Source organism: Microtus ochrogaster, chromosome 5 (genome assembly GCF_000317375.1).
Source record: "Microtus ochrogaster isolate Prairie Vole_2 chromosome 5, MicOch1.0, whole genome shotgun sequence".
NCBI lineage: Eukaryota > Metazoa > Chordata > Mammalia > Rodentia > Cricetidae > Microtus > Microtus ochrogaster.
In genome coordinates this window covers 24,252,090-24,269,989 of record NC_022012.1, presented here as the reverse complement: position 1 = coordinate 24,269,989, position 17,900 = coordinate 24,252,090, and positions in this window count along the sequence as shown.

Genomic DNA, 17,900 nt, shown 5'->3' with positions numbered 1-17,900 from the left:
TGCACGGTTGGCTTTCTCCAGATGCTCATGCTTAGCTGTTTTGAGAGGAGAGATGCTGAGCTGTGGGGATGTGAGTGTCTGGGGGAGGCCTCGGGATGCCTCTTTCAGGCCAGCTTGCCCTGGCTGCCTTAGAGGGCTGGGAGAGCTTCTGCCCACCCCTTCCTCGAATCCTTCCTTCTTCCTCCAGATGCACACTAATCCTGGCCTAAGGAGAGCCAGGAGCAAGGTCTGTCTGATTTCCCGAAAGGCATCTTTCAGAGAGGATGCTTAAGTGCCCGCCTGATGCCTACCTGGGCAGCCAGCATGCTCCATAAAGACTCTCTTTTTTATAGGAGTGCTTTGTTTCTCGCCTTGTTCTAAGAAGAAGACAGTGGGAGCACATGGGTGTGCTTGGTCTAGAATTCCCGTTCTGAGAAACAGCATTTAGAGAACTGTCTTTTTCTGTGGGTCCTTTCAGTTTATTTCATCTCCCAGGATAGATTTCTAATCTTTCTTTTTCTTTTTATTGATTTAGAAAACAGGGTCTGAGAGGAAGCAAAGTGACCATGATCTGCACAAGAGGGCAGAGAGAACATGTGATTTTCAGAGTTTCAGCTGGGGCCGACACACGGCGCTGAGAATGACGGCTGAATTAGCACAGCAGCATCTGGGCCTTCTGAGCTCATTTTGACACTCCACTTTCCATTTCCTGCCAGCATAGGCAATGAAGATCCCAACACTCTGATTTGTCAAGAGATGCATGTCTCTGTTTTAGAGAGTATTGGTACAGACAAAACCAGAACCTGGCTATTTTAATCCTGCTGTGCTTGGGCACCACCTCGGAAGACCACAAACCATAGAAGCTCTTTCAGGTAGCATTCAGAGACCCAGGTAAGCAGACAGCACTTTGGACATGTGGTGTGCACGCAGGATGAGCTAAGTGGATCCTGCTGTGGCCATGTGGGGCTAGCCCCTGCTACAGATGGCAGGTACAGCATAGGCTCCTGATAATTCCCGCATCCAGAAAAGTCCACACTCCTAAAATAGACATGAAAAATTCCTCATTGCAAAAACTGAAATTTTTATGGGCATTAGTAGTGAGTTATGGTGGCAAATGCGTAAGCGGTCAGATGTATGCCAAAGAAAATCAGTAGATTTCCCAAGAAAATTGAATCCTCAAATTTGAGACGCAGGTGGATATCGTGTTCAAAACCAACCGGGGCTTTATCGGGAGATCCATCCTCAAAACAAAGTAAAAGATAGAAAAGATCCCAGCCTGTAAATTGTTTCGGTGTTAATTCTTTCCTCCCCTAGCTCCAGATAATCCCATTTTCATGTAGCCATGATCTGTCATGACAAGTTTTAGGTGTTGTTTCGCACAGGCGCCTTGTGTGGGGGGAGGGTAAACAAATAGAAAAACAACAGGTTTTACAGGTGTTACAGAACACATCATCAGAGGTGCAGCAGAAACAGCGGCTTTGATCAGGGGAAATTTAATTTGTGAATGCCAGGTTCTTAGAGAAGGATGGGGGCATGAGAGGTATACTACAAAAACAGCTGGATAAGAAATTAATGTTGGTGGAAAGGTACATTTTACACAACTGGAGAAAGGAACAAGTCTTCTTTACAATTGTTTCCAGAGAGACCTGGGAGTATAAATCAAAACAACGTGAACCGTATGGATTTTAGCAGCGAGGACCCCCTCGGCTTCCTATCATCCCAGAGGTAATCGTAGCTGGATGGAGCTAGAAAGACAACTTCAATATGAGGACCACAGGGGAGACTTATAATTTCCTTCCTCAAGGGCAGATTCACTGAGAACAGTGTATATTATGTTGCTTGTACCACAACTAACAAGAGTTTGGTGATGTTGATCGTTTCAGCATCCCGGCTGAGGGGTGATCCAGGGTGAACAGTGTGCCCACAGCATGAAACCTGAAGGCAGCTTTTGATGACTTGACACCTCACTGTGTTGCTGAAAGAACTGGAAGGCTTGAATCTTTACGGGGTTCCTGATGTATGAAAGAGGACAAACAGGGTTGGAGTGAGCCGAACACAGGACAAAAGGGAGATGCAGAAAGTTTGTTCCTGGCTCATAGAAAATATCCTGGAATCATGGCTATAAGCAGATCATTCTATGAAAAACGACAAAGACCAATAAATGCAAATTCCATCTCAAAAGTCACTGGCAAAGGCAGAAGAATGGACTGGATCAACAAAACATTACAAGGCACAATACAGTGGCTTTGTTATTTCTTTATCCTGAGCCTTATTAAGGTTGTGAGGTTGCATCTGAGTGTAGGCTAGACCAGGGCTCTAAACTGCAGTGGTCACAATAGTAGAAAACTAATAGGTGATTTCTAGTAGAAAGCCAGCAAAGGAATGTGAAGATAACATTTCTAAATAGTTACTATAGAAAAGATAATACACAATTGTGCATGTACATACATCAGTGATGTGCACAGGCACATTCACATAGTTCATATGATTTCTGTTTATAGAGAGTAAATAAGTCACATCGGTGACCAGGCTAAATAGAAGTATCTTGCGGCTATGCAGGAATTTGCAGTAAGGGCAAATACACTTTGGATCATCTCTGCCAAGCTGAAGCTTCATATGTGATTGCCATTCATGCGCCTAGATCAATATAAATATGGATATCCTCATCTGAATTAGGCAGGAAAAGTAAGACAATTTGACAACCCCCTGATGAGACACAGCAGCTTCCATCCTGCAGAACAGCCTGAAGAACTGAGTGCAACCTTGGTGGGCTAGGAGAAAGAACACAGTGGCCTGGAAAATGCAGATGCCTCAGAGATGTTCACTTGACAGAGTGAAGCCTGTTCCTCATACGGGCTGTCATCTATTGGAGTTTTAAATAGGAGTCTGCTTTGGGGTGTTACTTAACTCGCTGGCTCACAGCACTCTGGTGGAATGGAACGGGGGCAGCGTGGTGAAAGTGGGATGTGATATGCGGGACACGGGCCTGCGATTCTCCTACACGACGGATTCTGGGCCTCCTGCATCGCCATGCTTGAACACACAGCTGGGAGTGGAGATGTCTGTCAATCAAATGGGGAAAATTAACTGTGCCAAAGTTGGGAACCGAGCAGGAAAGAAAGAAGTAGATTCTCAGTCTCGGTGGGGGCTGGATCCTTAGCATACTGCTCCAGGAAACATGAGCAGGGCACCCCACTTCTGCCCTCCCAGCTTTATCGACATCACCTCTCCTCCACATCCCTAGCAAAGCAAGGGGCTGATACCCAAAGTAGTGTTCTCCTTTCCGGGAAGGATAAAATTATATAACGGTGTGAGTTTAGCCTGTGTTTGGAAGACATGGTATTACTTCTTTGATAAGTAATACTCTTCAAGTGGGACACACCACGCTCTGACCCTCAGGTCAAGTGGAAGCTGGGGACGGATATTAGATACAGGCACACAATTATTCTATGCAGTGGGGTAGTCTTGAGAATGCTCATGCATTGGTTTGATGGTGTTTTGTTTTGGAAGCCCCAGGGGACCTGGCTATTTAAAGAATCTTGATGGAAGATCAAAAGATTCTGCTGTGATGAGAATGGATCACCTCTTAGTCCCCCATTTACCCATTGTATAAATTTGTGGGTTTTGCATACTAAGGTTTTGTTTTATTGCCTTGCCTAGTACTGAGGCACCACAGTTATGAAGCAGAAAGCAGGACTAGGAAAACAAGTTTTTGCATAATCAAATTGTATTGACCCTCTTCAGTAGTGAAGTGTCTGTGCTAAAGGGTGTGGAATGTGCATGCATTTGGACTCGTCATCTGTGGCCTGCAGGGGCAGCACCATCGTCAGACGTGGCACACTGCAGATGCTGCATACAACGTACTGGTAAAAATTCCCATGCGTCAAATAGTGGTATAGAGTAACTGTGTAAAGCCCACCTGCAACATACTATTTAGAAAAACAGTGTCATTTTTTTTCACACACACACAAAAAAAAAATCCACACCGACTCGGGTTGACTTGTGGAATTTGTATTGGCCAATAAGAAAACACCATGTTTGATATCAGCAGAAGCTGAGAAAACTCCTTGTGTGTTGGGCTAGTTATCTTTTGGGACCACCACCGTGAGAAGCGTGAGATTACCCTGGTATGTAAGCGCACGTGAACAATTCACTTGAATTGCCCCAGCAGATGCCACGAGTGCCCAGGAAGGCAAGTCACTGGAGAGCATACAGTAGCCCAGCAGGTCACTGTGATCAGCCAACACATCTCAGAAGAACCACCAAAACCTGTCAATATACGCATGCTGCATTATCAAGGTGACTTTTCACACAGCTATGGATAACTGGTACACAAGCCAAGAATAGGGAAGGAGCACTGTCTGAATGACTTAGTCAAATCTGGGGACAACAAAGCCTCTAACCTACTTGATGACTTGAAGAAGATGTCCCCCACGGTCTTGGAATTTGAATACTTTGTCCCCAGTTGGTGGCTATTTGGGGACATTTATCAGGTGTGCCTTTCCTAGAAAAAGTATGTCATTGGGAGTAAGTTTTGAGAACTTAAGATGTATGCCACTTTGAGTTTGCTTTCTGTTTTCTGCTTGCAGTTAAAAACGAGAGCTCTCTCATAAGGGAACACCCAGATCTTCCTGGGAAGTGGAAATAGAAGAGATTTTGTGAGTGGGCTGATGGTGGGTGGGATGATGGAAACATGAGAAATAGGGTTGGAGGGTACCAAGGGTGAGAGTGCTGAGGGAAACTGCTGGGGGGCATTTCAGGATTGGGAGAAAGGCTGACATAGGGGAATCTCCCAGGATTCTATGGGGAGAACCCCTGCTTAGACTTCTAGTAATAGTGGAGAAGTAGCCTGAACCGGCTATCTCCGGTGACCAGATTGGTGCCTGGCCCAGTTGCCATCACAGAGGCATCACCTAGCAGCTGATGTAGGCAGATGCAGAGACTCACGGCCAAACTTCAGGCAGAGTTTGGGAATCCTACAAGGAGGAGAAGAAAAGAGTGTAGAAGCCAGAGGGGTCAAGGACATTATGGAAAAGCTCACACAATCAACGATGACTCACAGGGACCCACAGAGACTTGAACCGACAACCAGGGAGCCTGTTTGGGACTGACCTAGGCATTCCGCATAAGCTACAATTGTGTAGCTTGCTTCTCTAGTGGAGTTCCTAACAGAGGGAACAGGGGTTGTCTCCGACTCTTTTAGTAGCTCTTGGGACCATATTTCTCATACTAGGTCATCTTGCCCAACTTTAGTACATGTGAGGTGCTTAGTCTGACTGGAACTTGATGTGCCATGCTTTGTTGATACTCATAGGAGACCTGTCCTTTCCTGGATGGAGAGGAAGGAGGAGAAAATTGGGTGGGGGAGGGGAAAGTATGGGAGAGAGACTGGAGACTGGCTCTAGACAGGATGTTAAATAGATGAATTAAAATAAATGAGAACTCTCCGTTGTTCCTATCTCCGGGGCTGATGCTTGCTGCCATGCCTTCTCCGCTCCAACAGTGACAGACTCTTACTTCTGTAAATCCATAAGCCTTTTCCTGATGAGTTACCTTGGTCTTGGCATTTTATCACAGTTATAGAAAAGTAACAAATGCATCTACTGATAACTAAGTCTATAAAGAGAAGCATCCAGTTGAGTAAGGTTTACACAGGAGAACAGTTGAATAATACAGGCTCTTGCTGAACAGGGAATCTGGTTTTCCATATATTCACAATTAAAATATTTGTAGCACACATTCATGAAGCTGTCTCAGTGAGATTAGCGAGGTTTTATAGCTATGGATGGCTACAGGCAAAATCTTTTTATTGATTCCACTCTGCCCAGGTTTTTCCTTGGCAGCTTGTAACAATGGACTGGTTACCATCTTCCATGACAATAACACCTACCACCAACAATGGTCTGCAGGCTTCCTCTATATTTACCTATGTCCAGTTAATGATGTTTCGGGTCTTCAAAAACTCCTGCTACTGCTGTCAGGTTATCTTTTGGCTGTTCCTATAAAGTCACAAGCACACATCTTACATTGCATGGGACGGAGCGTGTGGCTTTAGTCTCAAGGACAATCGTCTGTTGCCCTTAATACTTGCATAAAATTGACCCTTGTTGAGCTCAGTTCCTCTGAGCCTGGCGGACCCCTGTGACCTCCTACCAGTACTACAGTCTTCCTTCTAAACTTAGTCTATCCACTAAACTGATTTTTTTTTTTATGTCCTAGACGAGGCTTGTGTGACTGTTTACCTCTCGGGCAGTATGTTTGTTGTTTGAGTGCTGTTGCCTACAGAAACCATGCCACCCCAACTACGGCTGCCGCTTCTACCTGACCCTGTCAGAAATGCATCAGCTTTACATGGATGGCTACCCTTTGTCTTTGTTCTTGCCTAGATCCAAGGGTTTCTCTTATCCCTTTTAACTCCCTGGTCAAATGCTTTTCACTGTGTACCATCCAGTGGGTTGGCAGTGGTTCTTGCCCTCTTTGCTTCAAATGAGAAATTTGATAATCGTCTCAGTAACCCTATTGCAATGGTCAGTTTTGCGTGGTGACTGAAATGGATCACGGAGTGTCCAGTCATTTGATCACGCATTGTTTGGAAATCATCTGAGAGGATGTTCTTAATGAGATTAACATTTGACTCTGCAAACTCAGTAAATCAGACGCCTCCCTAAGGTGGGTGGGTCTCAGTCAAACATTTAAAGGCCTGAATAGAACAAAGAGTCAAAAAAAAAAAAAAAAGAAAGAAAAGAAAAGAAAATTTCTCCCTAAACCCTTGACTTGGGGCATTGGTTTGGGTTTTGTTTTATTTGTTTTGATTTCTGTTTTTATAGACTTGGGAATCAGACAAAACAAGCTTTTGTTAGATCTAGAGCCTTTGGCTTTTGAAAAGAAACTGTATTTCTGGGTTTAGAGCTTCCTAATGACTGATCTTGAGACTTAGCCTCTCTAATCACATGGGCTAATTCTCTCTCTTTTTGTTTTCTCTCTCTCTCCCTCCCCTATCTCTTACACAGCTCCTCTTGGTTCTATTTCCGGTGACTGCACATCCTTTGGAAGATATTTATTCTGGAAGAGCGCAGCACACCCCTTTCTTATTTCTCTTCTATTCTGACAAATGTCCCTTTTCTCTTACAGTTCTAGCACAAAGGAAAGTGGCCATGCCTCTTATGCACCATCCAGGCCATACATTCAAATTATTATAACTCTTAAAAAAGAAAAAAGAAAAGAAAACCTGTCAGCCAGCATTCTGAAAACTCTCAGAAGCTTTGACCAAAGATAAGTGAATTTTACTTAAGAAAACATTAGCCTGGAAATGGATACTCCTCACTCGATGTGTTGGACGGAGCTCTGAAAAAAAGGGCAAGGCTTTCAGGGAAAGAATTGGAAAACACTGAAGTACAGAGGGGCACAGAGTACTTTGAGAAGAGCGCTATCCACGGGCAGGGAATGGAGAGGAGTTAGCTCCTTCACCACGCTGTGTGCTGGGGAAATAAGTTTAATGCAAGCAGTGCTGAAGAGAAGACTTGGTGATGCCGCTGAGTTGGGCCTTGGGTGGTTTAAAAATAGAGACGCCATTTAACCTAAGGCTAAGGAGTAGACTGTACCCTACATAGGATAGGCTATGTGCCCCAGATGCCAAGAGAGCCAAGAGAGCGAGCTCCAGGATAATTGGAACTGAGGCAAGAAATAAACAGTCTGGAAGCTCCAAGGAACCAGGTCAGTGACGTGATTAACAGGAAGCTGTGAACTGGTGATTTCCTTACATGTATGTCATTCTACTCTGACATTCTTTGTGACACCACAAAGCTACGTACCTGTTTACTGACTGTGTGTACAAGAAAGGGCAGTCTCTGGAGAAGGTATGAAATTCAGCGGGAAGAGCATAAAGGAGACAGACTACGGGGAAGGTTGACACGGTCTCTGTGAATCCCCCAATACTGCTTGGGATGATTTTATGTTGTATCTTCCCAAGGCTGCATAGCATGCCAGGGGTGTCAGGGAGAGAAAATTAGGGGGAGAAATGGTTCGTCCAGACCATGGGGATAATCACCAGGGGAGCAAAGCTTTTTGGAACCCAGATTCCCAGTGTGGACTTTGATATGCCCCTGCTCCTGATTGCCAATGCTGTCTGTTGTTTGAGCTCGCTGTGAGAACACTGGGAAACCCCACTATAAGCCATGCCCCATTGGGAGATGCCTGCATCCAGGAGCTATGTTCCAAGCCTTCTGTGCTTGTATTGTAGGAAAACAAAGAGCTTGGCTGGCATGACTCCTGGAGATGCGTAGGCACTGGAGTTGGAAGGCAGCCTCTGCAGACCCAAGAGCCAGGATAGGCCTCAGTGACAAACAAGGTGACCTACAGCTTGTCACCCTCGTCCTCACAGCTATGCACAACAGCGCGTCTCTGCCCCATCAGAAGTACTGGCCTGATCCAGTGAGAATGCCGTTTCCCTCTGCTGTGCTATAAGAGAAGCCTCCTAAAAGTAGAAGAAAGAGGGGGGTGGGAATCTAGATTTCCCGGAAGTGTTCTGTGAACACCAAGGGTTGTCCAGGTGGCAACCGCACTGTTCCTTCATGCTCGCTTGTTCCCCAAATTGCAGAGAGATGGTGTGTGCACGGTTAAAGGAATTTCTGAGCTCATGGAAACCAGTATTTGTTCTCTGGGATGTGTTTTCTTGGGACAAGCATATCTTGAAACACGACAATAAGTGTTATGTCAAGAAATATGTATGCACATGTCACATTTGAAGGTGCTAACATTAAATTTGAAAGACATAAGATAAAAAGTTGAAAAAGTTATTTACTACAAGATAAATCAGAGCCTCTAATACACTAGTCTACAGTGTAGCATTTTATAAAACGAGGATGTTTGGTCACAACCTACATAAAAAGATGCCTTTATGTATAACTCAAGAGTTTCATTAAACAATATTACACTTATATATAATGACCTCTGGTGCTTCTTACTCTAATTTATTTAAACATATTTATTGAGACACAACTAATTTTATGACCTATTAACTGTTTCTGACCTGCTACTTGCAAATCCTGGTGTAGTAAAAATCTATACAGGGTCTGGCGGGGATAGTTTTTGAGATCTCTCCAGTTTATTTAAATTCTTCTTGGTATAGTGAGCAACCCACAGGACATGGTTTGAGACATGTAGAGCTAGCCCAAGCCCTTTCTTTGATAGTTCAGCAATTGAGAACCAGAAAGAGTACTGTGCTGGCTGGTTTCATGTGTGAACTTGACACAAACTAGAATCATCAGAAAGGAAGGAGCCTCAGTTGAGGAAATGCCTCCATGAGATCCAACTATAAGGTATTTTCTCAATTAGTGATCAGTGATGGAGAACCCAGCCTATTGCGGAAGGTTTGGTGGTCCTGGGTTCTATAAGAAAGCAGGCTGAGTAAGTCATGAGAAGCAAGCCAGTAAAAAGCTCTTCTCCATGGCCTCTGCATGAGTTCTTGCCTCCAGGATTTTGCCCTGTCTGAGTTCCTGTACTGACTTCCTTCCATATGAACAGAACTATCAAAGTGTAAGTCAAATAAATCCTTTCTTCCCCTACTTACTTTTTGGTCATTGTGTTTGGTTGCAGCAATAGAAACCCTAACTAAGACAAATACTCCCTTAGTTAGGGTTTCTATTGCTGTGAAGAGACACTGTGACCTCAGCAACTCTTATAAAGGAAAACATTTAATTGGTCCGGGCTTGCGGTTTCAGAGGTTTAGCCCATTATCACCATGGTGGGAAGCATGGTGACATGCAGGCAGACATGGTGCTGGAGAGGAGGCAAGAGTTCTACATCCTGCAGGCTGCATGAAGAGAGAGAGAGGAGAGAGGAGAGAGGAGAGAGGAGAGAGGAGAGAGGAGAGAGGAGAGAGGAGAGAGAAACTGGACCTGGCTCAAGCCCCTTGAGACCCCAAAGCCTGCCTGCAGTGACAATCTCCCTTCAACAAAGTCACACCTACTTCAATAAAGCCATGTTTCCCAATAGTGCCAGTCCCTTTGAGCTTGTGGGGGCATTTCCATTCAAACTACCACAAGTGCATTACTTGCCCAAATCACATAAATTAGTGTCAGAGAAAATGCCAACACAGGTGATCTGATACCTAGACTGGCTCACCTTCTCATACTGATGTCATCTTCCTTAGTTTTGCTTTGAAAGGTAAATTGTGCAACCCAATGTAAACCCTATATGCTAGAGAAGAGGATCACGCAGTACATGTCAGAGGGCAAAGTAGGAAGAAATGACATGCGAATGAGATTCATTGTCTCTCTGTGGCCATTCAGCTTCTACAGAAACACAGAGTACTTGTGATATGAGCCAGGCCATGACACATGATTATATAATGCTGCCATCAGAAGGAACAGGAAAAAAAGAAAAAAAATAGACTCAAATGAGTGTGTTTTGGTGGGCTGTGAAGATTTGGGAGAGCATATAATTTTAATAGTTCCTGTTATTCAACTCAGGGTGACTGAGGAAGTAATGAAGGTGAGTGAGGGGAAGACATGGAGGAGATCACACGGTCAAGGCACAGAGAAGATCACATGGTCAAGGTAGGGAGGAGATCAGGTGCAGGATACCCAGGGAGGAAGACTTCTAGAGAAACTGCCACATTGGGAGGGTAAACTAGGAAGGTAGACTAGGTCTGGAGTACAAACTATCACATTGATGTTATTTTTAGGCAATGTATAATAAAAAAAATGATTCCTTTCAAGGGCAGTTAAGCTTTTGAGGAAGGTATGCTTCAAGCTGGGATGTAAAGAGATAGAGCAGAAAGGACTCATTTATGAAGTTACTCCAAGAGTTTAAACAGGAGATAACAGAGGCTCCAACCATATCAGTAGCTTGGACATAAGAGAGTTTGGTGGAGGAGATAATAACGTGGAATTGTGGGTCTTTGGGAAATGATCCCTCAGACAAAGATCACATGACCTGAAGAGGGATAGGCAGGAAAAGAAGTTGAAAGACAACAGTAACGTATAGATTTACCATGCAGCTTTGACAGGAAGAGATGGAGCCAAGAGACACATGCAACATTAAGAAAAATGAAAACTCATGTTTACCAGCTTCCTTTCTGACTTGAAAATTGCTCATTGGTCAGTCTGCTCATATTTTGGGTGAGCAACTGTTCCTGAGGTCATGTTTGACTGGCTTTAGCAAATTTTCTGACTTCTTTGGCATGAAACCTTTGGCTCTGAGGTCTTTGCACAAAGGGGTTCTTTCCTTGGGTGACAATAAACACCAGGGACTTCATCCAGCACTGGGAGACATCTTGGCATTTCACAGTATTTCACCCTAACACAGCCTAGTGATAGTAATAACATGTGAATGTCAGTGAACAGGAAGCATGGCATTTGGTAATGAGCCAGAAGTCCTGAGGTCAAAAGTTCACAAAAGGTTATCAGAAGTAAAATTTCAAGAAAGAGAAAGGTGGGATAGTAGAAAGATTTTAATATTAAGAGTTCATCAATGCTTGAACAATGATTCCATGGTATCCACACACTGGAATATTATTCAGGCATAATAAAGAGTAATATCACATCATATATAGAAGTAGAGATGGTATTAGATAGAAAACATTGTGCTAAGTGAAGTAATTTAGACACTGAGTACAATATCAATTTTTTTTCTCATATGTGGCTGTCATGACACCCATTCGAACATAGTATAATGACTTTAGAGGTTAGAAGGAGTGGTTGGGAGGTTGGGATGGAGGGAGGTTGAGTAATAGGTGCCCAGTTACACGGAATCAGCCTGGTGCTCTCCAGCACAGTGGGCTGACTCTAATTGTTACTTGTACATGACTGGCTAGAAGAAGAGGGCTCCAAGGCTCCAGCACAAAGTCGCGATAAGGAGATAAACTGTTACCCTGATCTGATCAGTACCGATTGTATTAATGCAGTACCACATTCTGCCTTATAAACATGCATACTATCACATATTAATCACATTTTTAAAAGCCATTTAAGAAGATGGTACTGTTAACTACTCATCATACACTGCACTCATATTGAATTATCATATGCATTGCTTTAGTTGAAAGAATAAGCAGTAAAAAGACTGGAGGGTACTCAATATTCCAGCCAGGCTGGCTATTCTTTCTGGATTGTCCTCTCTATTTTTAAACTACTAAAATGATCCTCAAACGCTCATTTCAAAAATAAAAATATTTTAAAGAGAAAACAAAGATAGATACAGTAAGGCTGAAAATAGACAACCATTGCACTCAGGGGAGATCACGTGACGCAAATAAATCTTTAATGAGGGCTGCCTAACATACAAATTCATGTTCATTTAAAATTGAGGAGATACTCAAGTCAGGGCAACCTCTCAAATTACTGAAATAATTTAAAGCAGTTGAGGAGCAACCTGGCTAGTGGGAGGAAACTAAAACCACGCTTGTCAAGATTGTGCAAACTTCCATTTAAAATATATTAGCTTACTGTTTTTAGTTTAGTCAACCCTTCAACACTCTGGACACTGCCAATCACTGTCTTCTTTTGGAAACTCGTTATTTAAGCAAAATTTTAATTTTTCTCTCTCTCTTTCTCTGTGTGTGTGTGGGAGAGAGAGAGAGAGTGAGAGAGAAACAGACAGACAGAGACAGACAGAGAGTGTGTGTGTGGGGGGGGAATCTAAAGCATAACCATTGGTTTAGTTTTTGTGAAGGCAGACTACCCAGGACACTGCAACAAGATAAATAGGCCAGTAACACAATCAAAGTTACCTGAGTGTCTTTGCTATTTACCCACCAGGTCTCCACTGGCTGCTGATATCTTGGCTTACAACACTATCAATTGTTTTGCTCAATGGGTCAGCCTTGGAGTAAGTGGAATCACCATTATGCATTAGTTCAAGTTCTCTAGTGGAAACAGAACCAATAGAATGAATACATATTACAAGAAGGGGATTATTAGGTTGACTTACATCTGTGGTTCTCAACCTTCCTCATGCTGTGACTCTTTAATACAGTTCCTCATGTTGTGGTGACCCCAACCACAAAAGTATTTTTATTGCTACTTCATGACTTTCATTTTGCTATGTTGCTAGTTGAAGTACAAATATCTGATATGCAACCCCTCGGAAACAGTGGTTGGACACCCCCAAAGGTCTTGAGACCTACAGGTAGGTTGAGAACTGCTGACTTACATGATAGGTGTGAGGTATTTCAACAATGGCCTTCAGGATGCTGGAGGGGCGGAGATACTGGTGGCTGTTGAGTTTACAGAGAGCCTCAGCAGATCCAAAGCAGTGCTGGAGAGACTGGAGCTCCTTCGAGGGCAGATGGTGTCCATTCCAATCTGGATGGGAAGACAGAAGATGCTGGAGTCTGATGTGAGCAGAGGACGGTAGAGCCTAGGACCCACACACTCAGGAAGAAGAGCAGGTGACCAGCAACACTTGCTTGCTCTGACCACTTGCTGGACAGTGCTGCCCACTTTTGGAGAGGGTGTCTCTCTTAGTTAATTCTCTCTCAACTCCCTCAGGGACATATCCCAAATTACACCCAAAGACCAGTCTTTGGTGATTTTAAATTCCTTTAAGATAACAATGTCAACCATCACACTTTGTGACCTTTTGTATCCTCTTAGTACTAAGTTGTTTATGAGAATCATTCATGTTTGCATATAGAAGCGATTGATTTGTTCTCATTGTGTAGTATTCCAATCCATAAACTTTTAAAGTGCTGCTGGTATTAATAGGCACTTGAATTGTCTCCAGTTTGGGCCTACAGTGGATACTGCTGCTGTCAGCATTCTCAGACATACGTTTTGACAATCTCTATAGATATTTCTAATAGACATTTACCTAGATGTAGAAATTTTGGATCATACATTCCTCTAGTAAATATTATAAAAACATTTTTTAAAATGATTGTGAGGATCTACATTTCAAAAATGTGTGTGTGTGTGTGTGTGTGTGTGTGAGAGAGAGAGAGAGAGAGAGAGAGAGAGAGAGAGAGATGGTTCCTGCTGCTCCAGTTTGTTAATCACCTGTGACACTGGTGTTTTCCATGGAACACACACAGTGATGTGTCATTGTGCTTTGAGTAGGGTGCTCCCCAGCTTGCCTCAGTAACTCAGCACAAGCAGCTGTGACGTCACCAGCTGCCAACACAGGACCCTTTAAAAGCCCCTTCACCACGCTGCTTCTCTTGTTTTCTGACTCTAGCTCTCTTGCTTGGTCTGTCTCTGCCTCTCTCATATCCCTGTTCTCAGATGGCCTTTTGCTCCCACTCCAATAAATCTCCCGAGTGAGATCTGTTGGATGGTGTCATCTCTGCCGCATTTCTTGTCTCCGACCCGCCAAGGTATTTCACCGCACAAACCCTAACAGTGGTTCTGCCCTTAAATCCTACCACATTGTCTTCAGACTCAGAGCTCCTTCATGGCTAGTGGAATGGAAAACTTTCTATATGCTTAGTCTTCATTTATATACCATCTTTTGAGAAGAGGTAGTTCAAATCTTTGGTTCATTTTACATCCTTTAACTTTTCAATTTAAAGATATTATTCACATATTCTGAATATAAGTCCTTGATCACTTACTATGTTACAAATATTTTTTCCTTTTTTTGGCTTTAGTTTTCTTGAGTATAAACACAAATGATTAATTTTAATATATGACCTATTTTATCAATATTTTTCTTGGTTAATGTTCATGTTATTTTTAAAATATCTGTCTAAATCAAAATAGTATTCTTTTATCTTTTTCTTTCACATTAAGAATTATATCAATCTTGCTCATGTTCTCCCTCCTTCTGCTCTTCATATCAACCTTGGGAGCTCAGTCCAGTGCTCTAATGTGGATCTCTGTCTCTATCTCCATCTATCGCCAAATGAAGGTTCTATGGTGATATGCAAGATATTCATCAGTATGGCTATAGGATAAGGCCAGTTCAGGCACCCTCTCCTCTGCTGCCCACGAAACTAGCTGGGGACATCTCCTTGGACACCTGGGAACCCCTCCAGAGTCAAGTCTCTTGCCAACATTAAAATGGCTCCCTTAATTAAGATATCTACTTCCCTGCTCCCTCATCCAACCCTCCTCCATCCCAACCATCCCATTCCATCAAGCTCTCCCCATCCTCCCCTTCTTCCTTCTCTCTCCCCATCTCCCCTTATCCCCACCCCATCCGCACCCCTGTGCTCCCAACCCCTGTCCGGCAATATTGTCCACTTCCAATATCCAGGAGGATAACTATATGTTATTTTTTGGGTTCACCTTCTTATTTAGCTTCTCTAGAATCAGACAGCGGGACTGATATAATGGGAGATCACCAAGGCCAGTTGGACTGGAACTGATGGAGCATGTGATCAAACCGGACTCTCTGAATGTGGCTGATGGTGGAGGCTGATGGAGAAGCCAAGGACAGTGGCGCTGGGTTTTGATTCTACTGCATGGTCTAGTCTGTTTGGATGCTCACCTTCCTGGACCTAAGGGAAACAGGACTTCCTATAAGGTAAGGAACCCTGACTGCTCCTTAGACTGGAGAAGGAAGGGGGGGAGTAAGGAGAGGGGAGGGAAGTAGGAGGAGGGAAGGAGGTGGAAATTTTCAATAAAAAATAAATTATTTTAAAAAAGTATTATATCAATCTGAAATCAACTGCAAAAATGGTGTGAGGTACAAAGAAATTTTTACTTTTTCCACCACCAATAGTAAGTTCAACACATACTGTTTCTTGGATATCTTGCCTTTGCTTCATTCCACCACAATGTCGTCTTTTAAAATAAACCAAATGAGTCTATCCATATGGACTGATCTCTGGGCTCTTTATCCAGTTCTTTTGTATACATAACACTTCTTAATTAGTGAAGCATTGTAACATACAGTAAATGTGTCACTTAAATTCTGGTTTTGAGATAGCTTTGGCTGCTTTTAGCTCTTTGAATTCTGATAAAATATACATCAATTATCCAATTTCCAACAAAATATATTGTGGATTTGTTGGTTCAGATTGTATGGGATTTATGTGTCAATTAGGGGAGATTCACCATTCTGACATTTTAAAACAATCATCAAGGAATAAATACACTAACTTTCTCCACATATAATTTCTCTTAGTAATAATTTTTAGTTTCTTATACGTATTATATAATATAATTTTGGTTAAATTTATTTCCTCATGTATAATGGTTGTGTGTGTGTGTGTGTGTGTGTGTGAACATAGTCCTTTCATGTCTGATGTTTTAGAAAGGTGTCAATGATATTTTCTAAGTTGCATAATCTTGCTGTTTGTAGTATAGAATGTAGTTAATTTCATGTAATTAATGATGTTTTGAATTGTTATTCCCACAAATAATTATAATAGTTGCTTTTTGTATATTATCTTTTTAATTTTATAAACATTTATTTATTATGTATAGAGTGTTCTGCCTACATGCCTGCCTACAGGCCAGAAGAGAGCACCAGACCTCACTACAGATGGTTCTGAGCCACCACGTGGTTGCTGGGAATTGAACGTAAGACCTCTAAAAGAGCAGCAAGTCTCTTAACCTCTGAACCTTCTCTCCAGCCCCTTATATGTTATCTTACACCTCTAAGTTAATCATTTATTATACTTCCTCTGAATCAGGATGTCTTTATTTCTTCCTTCCCAATAAAGATGTTTCCCTTTTTGACTTTCCATATAGGTTATGGCTAAGGTAGTAACAGTGAATATCCCTGCCTTATTCTGATCTCAAAAGAAAATTTTCAAGTTCCATTAAAATATATCACCCCTTTATACAATTGTTATCATAATTTTAAAGCTCCCTTATATATGTTGTAAGAGTTTTGCTTCATTTTCTGTCATAGATAGTTGTTGAACGTTATAAAACACTTTAGATCTGGAGACTGGAGCCGTGGCTCAGAGTTGAAGAGTGAGTGGTTGGTGCTCTTCCAGAGGAGCTCAGCTTGGTACCCAGCATCCATGTCATTTGGCTCATAACCACCTGTGGCTCCAGTTTCAAGAATTTCAACACCCTCTTCTGGCCTCTATGGGCACTGCATATGTGATATGTATCAATATAAACACACACATAAACAAAAAAGAATAAATACAAATTTTAAAAATGTACACAAGTAAATGAAATGATAAAATATCTTTCTTTTTGGCTACAAATTTTGTGGATCACCATGTGGATGCTGAGGAAAGAATCCACGGCCTCTGCAAGAATAGCATGGACTTTTGGCTGCTGATCCATCTCTCCAGCCCCATCTTACCTCCTTTCAAGTGGGTTTATCAAGTATTTCACCAGGCAATGCAAAATAAGTAACAGAAAAATTTAACTTTGTAAGGAAAAATTTTTGTATTTTATTTTTATTTGAAGAATTATGATTTCATGGAACACTGTCTTTTGGTTAAGACTATTTTTATCTACTTATTTGAAAAACTGTATTTATCTTAACACAAAGAAAAATAATTGATTTTTAGAAAGAAAGAGAAAAAACGCTTTTGAGTATTCTGTGTACCTTGGGGATCACAATTGAGCTAACCAGTCATATTGGTCTCATGAAATTTGTTTGGTCCAATTTGCTTATTGAATTGGTAACTTCAGGGTTGGATTTTTGTTTTGTTTTCAGTTAAAGGATTTATGTTGGATGTATGTGCAGAAAAAGAACTGTGTGGTGAACTTTCCCAACTCTTCATTTCCTGAACACATTAGTATAATCATACAATATATTCTGATTACATTTCCCCCCAAAATGTATTTATTTTGGTTTTATGTATATTGGTGGTTTGCCTGCATTTGTTTCTGTGCAGCACCTGCCTGAGCATGTGGTGTCCTCAGAGACCAGAGGGCAATGCTGGATTCCCTGTAACTGAATTTATAGACTGTTATCTGATGTGGGAATGATTTCTTATTAATAAAGAAACTGCCTAGGCCCATTTCATAGGCCAACCCTTAGGTAGGCGGAGAAAACAGAACAGGATG